The 10,913-nt window shown below is 57.9% G+C and overlaps 1 non-coding gene and 1 pseudogene across 1 annotated transcript; both read left to right on the plus strand.

Annotated features, from left to right (window-relative positions):
- The first annotated feature begins 447 nt into the window (after positions 1–447).
- LOC122816046 lies at positions 448–590 on the plus strand (annotated as a pseudogene).
- A 406-nt stretch (positions 591–996) lies between these two features.
- Positions 997–4,709, plus strand: LOC122816035. The gene has a single exon (XR_006367043.1). It is a non-coding gene; the product is annotated as a 28S ribosomal RNA (ribosomal RNA).
- The last annotated feature ends 6,204 nt before the right edge of the window (positions 4,710–10,913 follow it).

The raw sequence follows: 10,913 nt of genomic DNA on the forward strand, positions 1-10,913 counted from the left end.
GGGTGCTCCTCTGCTGCCATGAGGGGATGGTGGTGGAGGGTGCACCTGGCCCAATGATGCAGTCCACTACACATCCCAGAGGTGGCTGGCTCCCCATGTGGTAGGGGGATGGAGAGGGTACCATCCCAGCAGGGGGGGTGGTGGCCTCCTTTTTGGCTGTGCGGTGCCATCCCTGGGGGTGGCACACTGGAGTACTCTCCCCTTGATGTCGGTCATGGGTACCTGTGGAGGATGCCCCGCTCCACGTGGGGTGTCGGTTCAAAGACCCAGAAGGTTGGTTGTGTTGTGTGGCCGTGCACCAGCCGCTGCAGGACTTCCTGCTGTCTTGTGGTGTGGGGCCAGTAACCCCGGTCTGGGCACACACAACAATGCCTGTGAAACCTTGAATGCTCAACTTGAGGTGTGATGCTGTGTGGGCAGCGGTGCCCCGGCGAATGAGAATTGTATTACTCTGACTCGGCTCATGCGTCGATGAAAAACACAGCTAGCTGCGAGAACTAATGTGAATTTCAGGACACATTGATCATCGACACTTCGAACGCACTTTGTGGCCCTGGGTTACTCAAGGGGCTACCCCTGTCTGAGAGTCGTTGTGCCTTCCATCACCCCCGAGGTATCTGGCCCCTGTTGAGGGTGTGACCGGGGAGTCAAAGGAGCCTGCTGCAGGCCCTCTGTCCCCCAGAGAGAGATGCGGATGGAGGAGAAGAGTCCCCTGCTGCTCCGAACTGGGAAGCCCATCTGAGGATGGGAAGGAGCAGGTGTGCATCTGGCCTGCCCCCTGGAGGTTGTCAGTGGTACTGCCACCGGGCTGCCCTTCTGGGGTCAAGCCCGACACCTGCCTGCCTGGTTCCTGTGTGCCGGGGCTGTGTCAGCTGTCCTCTTCTGCCGCTTGGAGTCCAGTGGTGGGCAGTGGGTGTGTGGGGGCCAGGGGAGGATGGGTAGTCCATCTGCCACTGAGGCCCCTGCTGTACCCCCCTCGCAACCACACTCGAAACATGATCTCAGATCAGACGTGGCGACCCACCGGATTTAAGCATATTACTAAGCGGAGGAAAAGAAACTAACCAGGATTCCCTTAGTAAAAGCGAGTGAAGAGGTAAGAGCCCAGTGGCTAATCCCCACCCATGCAATGGGTGCAGAGAAATGTGGCATACAGAAGTCCATCTTCCTAGTGCCGCCTAGGCACCCCAAGTCCTTGTGATCAAAGATTAGCCTGCGGATGGTGTGAGGCTGGTGGTGGCCCCCTGCGTATTGGGATCAGGTCTTCCCGGAGTCGGGTTGTTTGTGAATGCAGCCCAAAGTGGGTGGTAAACTCCAACTAAGGCTAAACCCTGGCACAAGAGCGATAGTGGACAAGTACCATAAGGGAAAGTTGAAAAGAACTTTGAAGAGAGAGTTCAAAAGGGTGTGAAACTGTTCAGAGGTAAACGGGTGGGGTCTGTCCGGTCAGCCCAGAGGATTCAACCTGCCAGCTGTGCTGGCTGCCTGGGTGAAGCAGATCCCCCTCCTCACCATTGGGCACACTTCCTCTGAGGCGGTGCACTGCAAGCGGCTCTGGGTTGGCTTGGAAGGCCACAAGGAAGGTGGCTCCCCACCCCAGAGAGGAGTGTTACAGCCCATGGCATCAGCCCTCGCCGTGCCTCGGGGTCATGGGACATGACCGCCACCACACCCTCACCCACCCTCGCGGTGGGGGCTGGGAGACCCTGGCTCCCAGTGGGACTGTCGAATGGGCCAGACTGCCCTCAGTGCAGTCCAACCGTGTCCCACTGCCGGGCTGGTGGGCTCACCTTGGCTGCCTGGGGTCTGTAGTGGGGTCGGTGGCCCACCTGTCCGATCTTAAAACATGGACCAAGGAGTCTAATAGGTGCGCGAGTCTGAGGGTGGGCAGGAGACCCCACGGCTCAATGAAAGTGAGGGCCAGCGCTTGCCGGCTGAAGTGAGATCCCCCACCTCGTGTGGGGGGTGCACTGCCGGCCTGTCTCACCCATCCCATTGGGGAGGTGGAGCATGAGTGCACCTGGTGGGACCTGAAACATGGTGAACTATGCCTGGGCAGAGCAAACTAGAGGAAACTCTGGCAGAGGTCTGTAGCAGTCCTGATGTGCAAATCGGTCATCTGACCTGGGTATAGGGGCAAAAGACTAATCGAACCATCTAGTAGCTGGTTCCCTCAGAAGTTTCCCTAAGGATAGCTGGCACTCGGCAGATGCAGTTTTATCTGGTAAAGTGAATGATTAGAGGTCTTGGGGCCGAAATGATCTCAACATATTCTCAAATGGGTAAGAAGCCCGGCTCGCTGGCTTGGAGCTGGGGGTGGAATGTAAGCACCCAGTGGGCCACTTTTGGTAAGCAGAACTGGCGCAGCAGAATGAACCAGATGCTGGGATAAGGCACCCGATGCCAATGCTCATCAGACCCCAGAAAAGGTGTTGGTTGATTTAGACAGCAGGACGGTGGCCATGGAAGTTGGAATCCGCTAAGGAGTGTGTAACAACTCACCTGCCAAATCAACTAGCCCTGAAAATGGATGGTGCTAGCGAGTCGGGCCCATACCCATCTGTCACCGGTGCTGGGAGCCTAGGGGGCTATGCCGTGATTAGTAGAAGCCCAGGGCGAGGGCCCAGGTGGAGCCGCCCCGGGTGCAGATCTTGGTGGTAGTAGCAAATATTCAAACGAGAGCTTTGAAGGCCGAAGTAGAGAAGGGTTCCATGTGAACAGCAGTTGAACATGGGTCAGTCAGTCCTGAGAGATAGGTGAGAGCCATTCTGAAGGGACGGGCGATTGCCTCCGTCACCCTCAGCTGATCGAAAGGGAGTTGGGTGCAGATCCCTGAATGCGAAGAGGTGGAGATGGTTGCCTAGCAGCATCCAGTGCAGTGAAAATGATCCTGGAGAAGCCAGCAGGGGCCCCTGGGAGAGCTCTCTTTTCTTTGTAAAGGGCAGGGCACCCTGGAATGGGTTCATCCCGAGACAGGGGCCTGTGCCCTGGAAAGCGTTGTGGTTCCGGTGGCGTCAGGTGAGCTCTTGCGGTCCCTTGAAAATCCAGGGGAGAGGGTGTAAGTCTCACGATGGGCCGTACCCATATCCGCAGCAGGTCTTCAAGATGAACAGCCTCTGGCATGTTAGAACAATGTAGATAAGGGAAGTTGTCAAGCCAGATCCGTATCTTTGGGATAAGGATTGGCTCTAAGGGCTGGGTTGGTTGGGCTCAGGTGTGAAGCAGGGCTGGGTGCGTGCCTGGATGAGGAGTCATCAGCCCTCGCCAAACTCCCCCCTCCTGGGGGCCGGCAGGTATGGCGGCGGCGACTCTGGACGTGTGCCGGGCCCTTCCTGTGGATAGCCCCGGCTGTGGTGGGCACTGGTCCCGACCGGTGTCCCGCCTCATCCGGCAGGTAGCAGCTGACTTATAACTGTTGTGGACCGGGGGAATCTGACTGTTTAATTAAAACAAAGCATTGTTAAGGCCCGAGATGGGTGTTGATGTGATGTGATTTCTGTCCAGTGCTTTGAATGTCAAAGTGAAGAAATTCAATGAAGCATGGGTAAACAGCGGGAGTAACTATGATCTTAAGGTAGCCAAATGCCTCATCATCTAATTAGTGATGCGCATGAATGGATGAACGAGATTCCCACTATCCCTACCTACTATCTAGCAAAACCACAGCCAAGGGAATGGGCTTGGCAGAATCAGCGGGGAAAGAAGACCCTGTTGAGCTTGACTCTAGTCTGGCACTGTGAAGAGACATGAGAGGTGTAGAATAAATGGGAGGCTTCAGTCGCCGTTAAAATATTACTACTCATCATTTTTTCACTTACCCAATGAGGCTAGGGGGCGAGCCCCACCGGGGCTCTCACTTCTGGCTTCAAGCACCCGAGCGTCTGGGCGTGCCCTGCTCTGAGGACAGTGTCAGGTGGGGAGTTTGACTGGGGCAGTACACCTGTCAAAGAGTAATGCAGGTCTCCTAAGGCGAGCTCAGGGAGGACAGAAACCTCCCTTAGAGCAGAAGGGCAAAAGCTCGCTTGATCTTGATTTTCATTACAAATACAGACCATGAAAGCGGGGCCTCACGATCCTTCTGGCTTTTTGGGATTTAAGCAGGAGGTGTCAGAAAAGTTACCACAGGGATAACTGGCTTGTGGTGGCCAAGCATTCATTGTGATGTTGCTTTTCGATCCTTCGATGTCGGCTCTTCCTATCATTGTGAAGCAGAAGGCACCAAGCATTGGATTGCTCACCCACTAATAGGAAATGTGAGCTGGGTTTAGACCATCGTGAGAAAGGTTAGTTTTACCTTACTGATGATGAGTTGTGATAGTAATCCTGCTCAGTATGAGAGGAACCGCAGGTTTAGATGTTTGGTGTATGTGCTTGGCTGAGGAGCAAATGGTGTGACGCTACCATCTGTGGGATTATGACTGAACACCTCTAAGTCAGAATCCTGCCTAAACATAATGATACTGGAGCGCCGTGGATCTCCAGTTGGCCAGGGATAGCCAGTCACAAGGTCGGCGAGGAGCGCCACTCATCATTTGGTCGGAGTGTGGGCGGAAGGAAGCTGCCTCTCTCCAGCAGTGCACTGCATGTTTGTGGGGAACCGGATGCTAAATCATTTGTAGATGACCTGATTCTGGGTCAGGGTTTCATACGTAGCATAGCAGCAAAAAGCTGCAATCTATTGAAAGTCAGCCCTCAAGCCAAGCTTTTGTCACAGGCTGGGGACGGACTCTGTGCCCTCGGGGGGAGGGAAAGATCTGGCCCTGGCCATCCTGCCCTATGTGTTGCCCCCTTCTGCTAACATCCAGATCATTGACAAGACTTTGCTTTCAGTGCTGGGCATGGGGTCTGGTGGGGGGATCAAGGAAGGGGGCTCATGAGCAAATCGTCGGAGGAGCGTCCCCCTTGGGAGGAGGTCCCCAGTCACACTCCTTGCTCCACACCCTCTGGCACCTCTGTCCAGCTAGCCAAAACACCTGTGGGTGTGGTAGGGGCTGAAGATTGTGTACTTGGGTTTAAGGGCTGTCCTCAAAGAGGAGATCCAGTGGCAGGTGTGTAGCTCCCAGGAGAGGGCAGATGTCCATCTGGTGAAGCCAGATCCGGGATCCAATCCACCCAGCCCCCAGGGGTATGGAGATATGACCTCAGTGGTGTCTTGCACCATGGACTATGCGCAGGCACTGGATCAGCCTCCGGTCATTCACCAGGCACTGCGGGGATACCGAACGGCACCACTCAGGAGGCAATGGGGCATGTGCCAGAAAGCTTGAAGTGAAGCACATTTGTTGGCACCTGGCATGGCCGAGGAGGGAGATGGAGGCATGAGATGAAATAGGCCAGGATGCTGGGACCAGGGGCTATATCCTGCGTGAGTTTGAAAGCTCTAGGTGGAGTGCAAAGGGGAGAACCAGCATCACTGAAGTCTGGATGAGGGTCTGGCTGAGGCCTTGCAGCCCAGCAGAGTTTCACGAGGCTGGGAAGGATCAGAGAAAAGCTCCCCTGAGAGGCTGTGAATGCATAGGGACACAGCATGGTTTGGCAGACTGCAGGGGATATGCAGGAAATGGGGACTGTGGTGCCCTGGACCAGAAAGAAGCGGGGCTCGGAAGTCCCGATGAGGGCATGCCTGCCCCTCAGGGGTTGGGGGGAGTTCCATGAGAGCAGCCTGGATCAGAAGGAGGTCTCCCTGAAAGGCACGGGGGGCATGGGGACCTGGCATGGCAGCCTCCAGGAGATATGCGACCTGGGAAAAGAGTGCTCCTGCCCAGGTAGAAGTGGAAGACTGGTGGGGGGAGTCCGTCCCCATGGAAGTCCAGAAGGGACAGAGAGGGCAGAAGGCAGCCAGGCAGGAAGCACTCCTTCCTAGGTGAGAGAGACCGGATTGCACACCTGTTGGGATGGAAGTCCTCAAGGAAGCATCTGGCAGAAGGCAGCGAGGCCAGGAATGCTCCTGCCTGGTTGAGCGGGGTCAGGCAAAGCCCCCCACAATGGAAATCCTCAAGGGAGCATCTGGTGGAAGGCTGCAAGGTCAGGAGTGCTCCTGCCTGGCAGGGGGAAGGCGTCCGACCTCACTCGGTACCAGACAGCATTTCAGAAATGTCGCAAATTCACCAGAATGGCTCTGGACCGGAAAGGAGGGGGACGTGAAAGTCCCGATGTGGGTGTGCCTGCCCCTCAGCAGCTAGGGAGAGTTCCACGAGGGTGGCCGGGATTGGAGGGAAGCTCCCCTGAGAGGCTCCGAGGGCACGGGGACATGGCATGGTTTGGCAGTCTGCAAGAGATATGTGGGAGACGGGGACTATATTGCTCTGGACCGTAAAGGAGCGTGGGCTTGGAAATCCCTATGAGGATGGGCTTGCCCCTCGGAAGCTGAGGGGAGTTCCACGAGGGTGGCCTGGATTGGAGGGATGTTCCCCTGAGAGGCTCTGAGGGCACAAGGACAAGGCACAGCTTGGCTGCATCCAGGAGATACGCAATCTGGGAAAAGAGTGCTCCCGCCTGGGTAGAAGTGGAAGCCCAGAGGGGGAGTCCATCCCAGTGGAAGTCCAGAAAGGAGCGAGAGTGGCGGAAGGCAGCTGGTCAGAAAGAACTCCTTCCTGGGTGAGAGGGTCTGGATCTCACCCCCAGTGGCACAGAAGTCCTCAAGGGAGCATCTGGGAGAAGGCAGAAGGGCTAGTAGTGCTCCTGCCTGTTTGAGTGGTGTCAGGCAGAGCCCCCCACAGTGGATGTCCTCAAGGGAGTATCTGGCAGAAGGGTGCAGGGCCAAGAGTGCTCCTGCCATTCAGGGGGAAGTCGTCTGATGTCGCTCGGTACCCGACAGTATCCTCAAACTGTCACAAAGTGGCTAGATTGGCTCTCGACCTAAAATGAGGGGCTTGTGAAAGTCCCAATGAAAGCGTGCCTGCCCCTCGGTGGTGGGTGGATTTCCACGAGGGTGGCCTGGAGTGGAGGGAGGTCCATCTGAGAGGCAACAAGGGCATGGAGACACAGTCCGGCAGCCTCCAGGAGATCTGCGGGAGATGGGTACCATGGTGCTCTGGACCGGAAAGGAGCACGGGCTTGAAAGTCGCTATGAGGGCGGGCCTACCTCTTGGCAGCTGAGGGGAGTTCTGCGAGGGCAGCCTCTATCAGAGGGAGGTCCCGCTGAGGGGCTCTGAGGGCATGGGGACATGGCACGGTTGTGCAACCTCCAGGAGATATGCAACCGGGGAAAAGAGTGCTCCCGTCTGGGTAGAAGTGGAAGCCTGGATGGGGAAGTCCATCCCGGTGGAAGTCCAGAAGGGAGAGAGAGTGGCAGAAGGTGGCCGGGCAAGAAGCACTCCATCCTGGGTGAGCGGGTCCGGATTGGGCACCCTGGTGGGACGGTAGTCCTCAAGGGAGCATCTGGCAGAAAGCAGCAGTGCCAGGAGTGGTCCTGCCTGGCTAAGTGGGGTCAGGCGGAGCCCCACACAATGGAAGTCCTCAATGGAGTGTCTGGTGGAAGGGTGCAGGGCCAGTAGTGCTTCTGCCAGGCAGGGGGAGGGCGTCCGACATCACCTGGTACCTGACAGCGTCCCCGAAATGTCGCAATATTCCAGAATGGCCCTGGACCTGAAAGGAGGGGGATGTGGAAGGCCAGATGAGAGCATGCCTGCCCCTTGGTGGCTGAGGGGAGTTCCGTGAGGGTGACCTGGACCATAGGGAGGTCCTCCTGAGAGGCTCCGAGGGCATGGGAACATGGCCCGGCCAGGCAGCCTCTAGGAGATCTGGGGAAGATGGGGACCATGGTGCTCTGGACCGGAAAGGAGCATGAGCTTGGAAGTCCCTATGAGGGTGGGCCTGTCCCTCGGTGGCCGAGGAGTGTTTTGTGAAGGCAGCCAGGATCAGAGGGAGGTCCCACTGAGAGGCTCCAAGGCCACAGGGACACAGCACGACTTGGCAGATTGCAGGCAGCCTCCAGGAGATCTGGGGGAGACAGGGACAGTGGTGCTCTGGACCGGAAAGGAGCATGGGCTTGGAAGTCCCTATGAGGGTGGGCCTGTCCCTCGGTGGCAGAGGGGTGTTTTGCAAAGGCAGTCAGGATTGGAGGGAGGTCCCACTGAGAGGCTCCAAGGCCACAGGGACACAGCACGACTTGGCAGATTGCAGGGATTAAGCAGGAGACGGGAGCTGTGGTGCCCTGGACCGGAAAAGAGGGAGGCTCAGAAGTCCCTATAAGAGCATGCCTGTCCCTCAGCAGCCGGGGGGAGTTCCGGGAGGGTGGCCTGGATTGGAGGGAGGTCCCCTGAGAGGCTCCGAGGGCAGAGGAGATGACACGATTTGGCAGCCTGCAGGAGATATACGGGAAACGGGGATTGTGGTGGCATGGACTGGAAAGGAGGGAGGCTCGGAATTTCCTATAAGAGCGTGCTTGCTCCTTGGTGGCCAGGAGGAATTCTGCGAGGATGGCCTGGATTGGAGGGAGGTCCCCCTGATAGGCTCCAAGGGCACAGGGACACGACCCTGCCAGGCAGCCTCCAGGAGATCTTTGGGAGATGTGGACTGTGGTGCTCTGGACTGGAAATGAGGGGGGCTCGAAATTCTCTATGAGAGCGTGCCTGCCCCTCAGCGGCCAGCAGGAGTTCCACAAGGGTGGCCTGGATCGGAGGGAGTTCCCCAGAGAGGCTCTGAGGGCATGAGGACACGGTATGACTTTGCAGCCTGCAGAGGATAATATGCGGGAGATGGGGACTGTGGTGCTCTGGACTGGAAAGGATGGGGGTTCGGAAGTACCTATGAGAGCATGCCTGCCCCTCAGTAGCTGGGAGGAGTTCTGAGAGGCTGGCTCAAATCAGAGAGAGGTCCCGCTGATAGGCTCTGTGAGTACGGTGACACGGCAATATTTGTCAGCCTGCAGGGGATATGCAGGAGGTGGGGACTGTGGTGCCCTGGACCAGAAAGGAGGGGGGCTAGGATGTCCATATGAGAACATGCCTGCCCCTTGGCAGCCAGGGTGAGTTTCGCGAGGGCAGTCTGGATCAGAGGAAGGTCCCCCAAAGAGGCTCCAAGGGCATGGGGACACGGCATGGCTTGGCAGCCTCCAGGAGATATGCAACCCAGGAAAAGAGCGCTCCCGCCTGGGTAGAAGTGGAAGCCTGGAGGGGGAGTCCGTCCCGGTGGAATTCCAGAAAGGAGAGAGAGTAGAGGAAGGCGGCCGGGCAGGAAGCACTCCCTCCTGGGTGAGAGGGTCCGGATCGCTCCCCTGGTGGGACGGAAGACCTCAAGGGAGCATCTGGCAGAAGGCAGCGGGGCCAGTAGTGCTCCTGATTGATTGAGTGATGTCAGGCGGAGCCCCCCACGATGGAAGTCCTCAAGGGAGTGTCTGGCAGAAGGCTGCAGGGCCAGGACTGCTCCTGCCAGGCAGGTGGAAGTAATCTGACATCGCCTGGTACCCAACGGCATCCCCTGGACCTGAAAGGGGGGGACGTGGAAGTCCCTATGTGAGCATGCCTGCCCCTCGGCAACCGAGAGGAGTTCTGCAAGGCCGGCCTGGATCAGAAGGAGGTCCCCCTGACAGGCTCCAAGGGTACGGTGACACGGCACAATTTGGCAGCCTACAGGGGATATGCAAACTGGGAAAAGAGCGCTCCCGCCCAGGTAGACGTGGAAGCCTGAAGGGGGAGTCCGTCCCGGTTGAAGTCCAGAAAGGAGAGAGAGTGGTGGAAGGTGGAAGGGCAGGAAGCACTCCCTCCTAGGTGAGAGGGTTCGGATAGCTCCCCTGGTGGGACGGAAGTCCTCAAGGGAGCATCTGGCAGAAGGCAGCAGGGCCAGTAGTGCTCCTGCTTGACTGAGTGGCGTCAAGTGGAGCCCCCTATGATGGAAGTCCTCAAGGGAGTGTCTGGCAGAAGGGTGCAGGGCTAGATGTGCTCCTGCCAGGCAGGGGGAAGTAATCTGACGTCACCTGGTACCCAACAGCATTCCCTAAAAGTCGAAAAGTCCCCAGAATGGCCCTGGACCTGAAAGGAGAGGGACGTGGAAGTCCCGATGAGAGCATGCCTGCCCCTTGTTAGCCAGAGGGAGTTCTGCGAGGGTGGCCTGGATCAGAGGGAGGTCTGCCTGAGAGGCTCCAAGGGCACAGGGACACAGCCCAGACAGGCAGCCTCTAGGAGATTTGGGGGAGATGGGGACCATAGTACTTTGGACCAGAAATGAGCGTGGGCTTGGAAGTCCCTATGATGGTAGGCCTGCCCCTCAGCGGCTGAGGGGAGTTCCGTGAGGCTGGCCTCAATTGGAGGGAGGTCCCCCTGAGATGCTCCAAGGGCATGGGGACACAGCATGGTTTGGCAGCCACCAGGAGATAGGCAGTCTGGGAAAAGAGCGCTCCCCTCCGGGTCAAAGTGGAAACCCAGTGGAGGGAGTCCGTCATGATGTTAGTCCAGAAGGGAGATAGATGGGCGGAAGGTGGCCAGGCAAGAAGCACTCCCTCCAGGGTGAGCAGGTCTGGATCATGCCCCCCAATGGGACTCCTCAAGGGAGCATCTGGCAGAAGGCAGCAGGGCCAGGAGTGCTCCTGCCTGGTTGAACGGGGTCAGGTGGAGCCCCCCACAATGGAAGTCCTCAAGCGAGTGTCTGGCTGAAGGGTGCAAGGCCAGAAGTGCTCCTGCCAGCTAGGGTGAAGGCATCCGATGTCGCCCGGTACCCAACGGCATCCCTGATATGTCACATAGTTCCCAGAATGGCCCTGGACCTGAAAGGAGGGGGACATGCAAGTCCCGATGAGAGCGTGCCTGCCCCTTGGTGGCCTGGGTGAGTTCCCAGAGGTCGGCCTGGATCGGAGGGAGGTCCCCATGAGAGGCTCTGAGGTCACGGGGACATGGCCCGGCCAGGCAGCCTCCAGGAGATCTGGGGGAGATGGGGACGATGGTGCTCTGGACCGGAAAGAAGCTTGGGCTCAGAAG

The sequence above is a fragment of the Protopterus annectens genome, chromosome 11.part0 (assembly GCF_019279795.1).
Source record: "Protopterus annectens isolate FY-2018-M chromosome 11.part0, PAN1.0, whole genome shotgun sequence".
Classification (NCBI taxonomy): Eukaryota; Metazoa; Chordata; order Ceratodontiformes; family Protopteridae; genus Protopterus; species Protopterus annectens.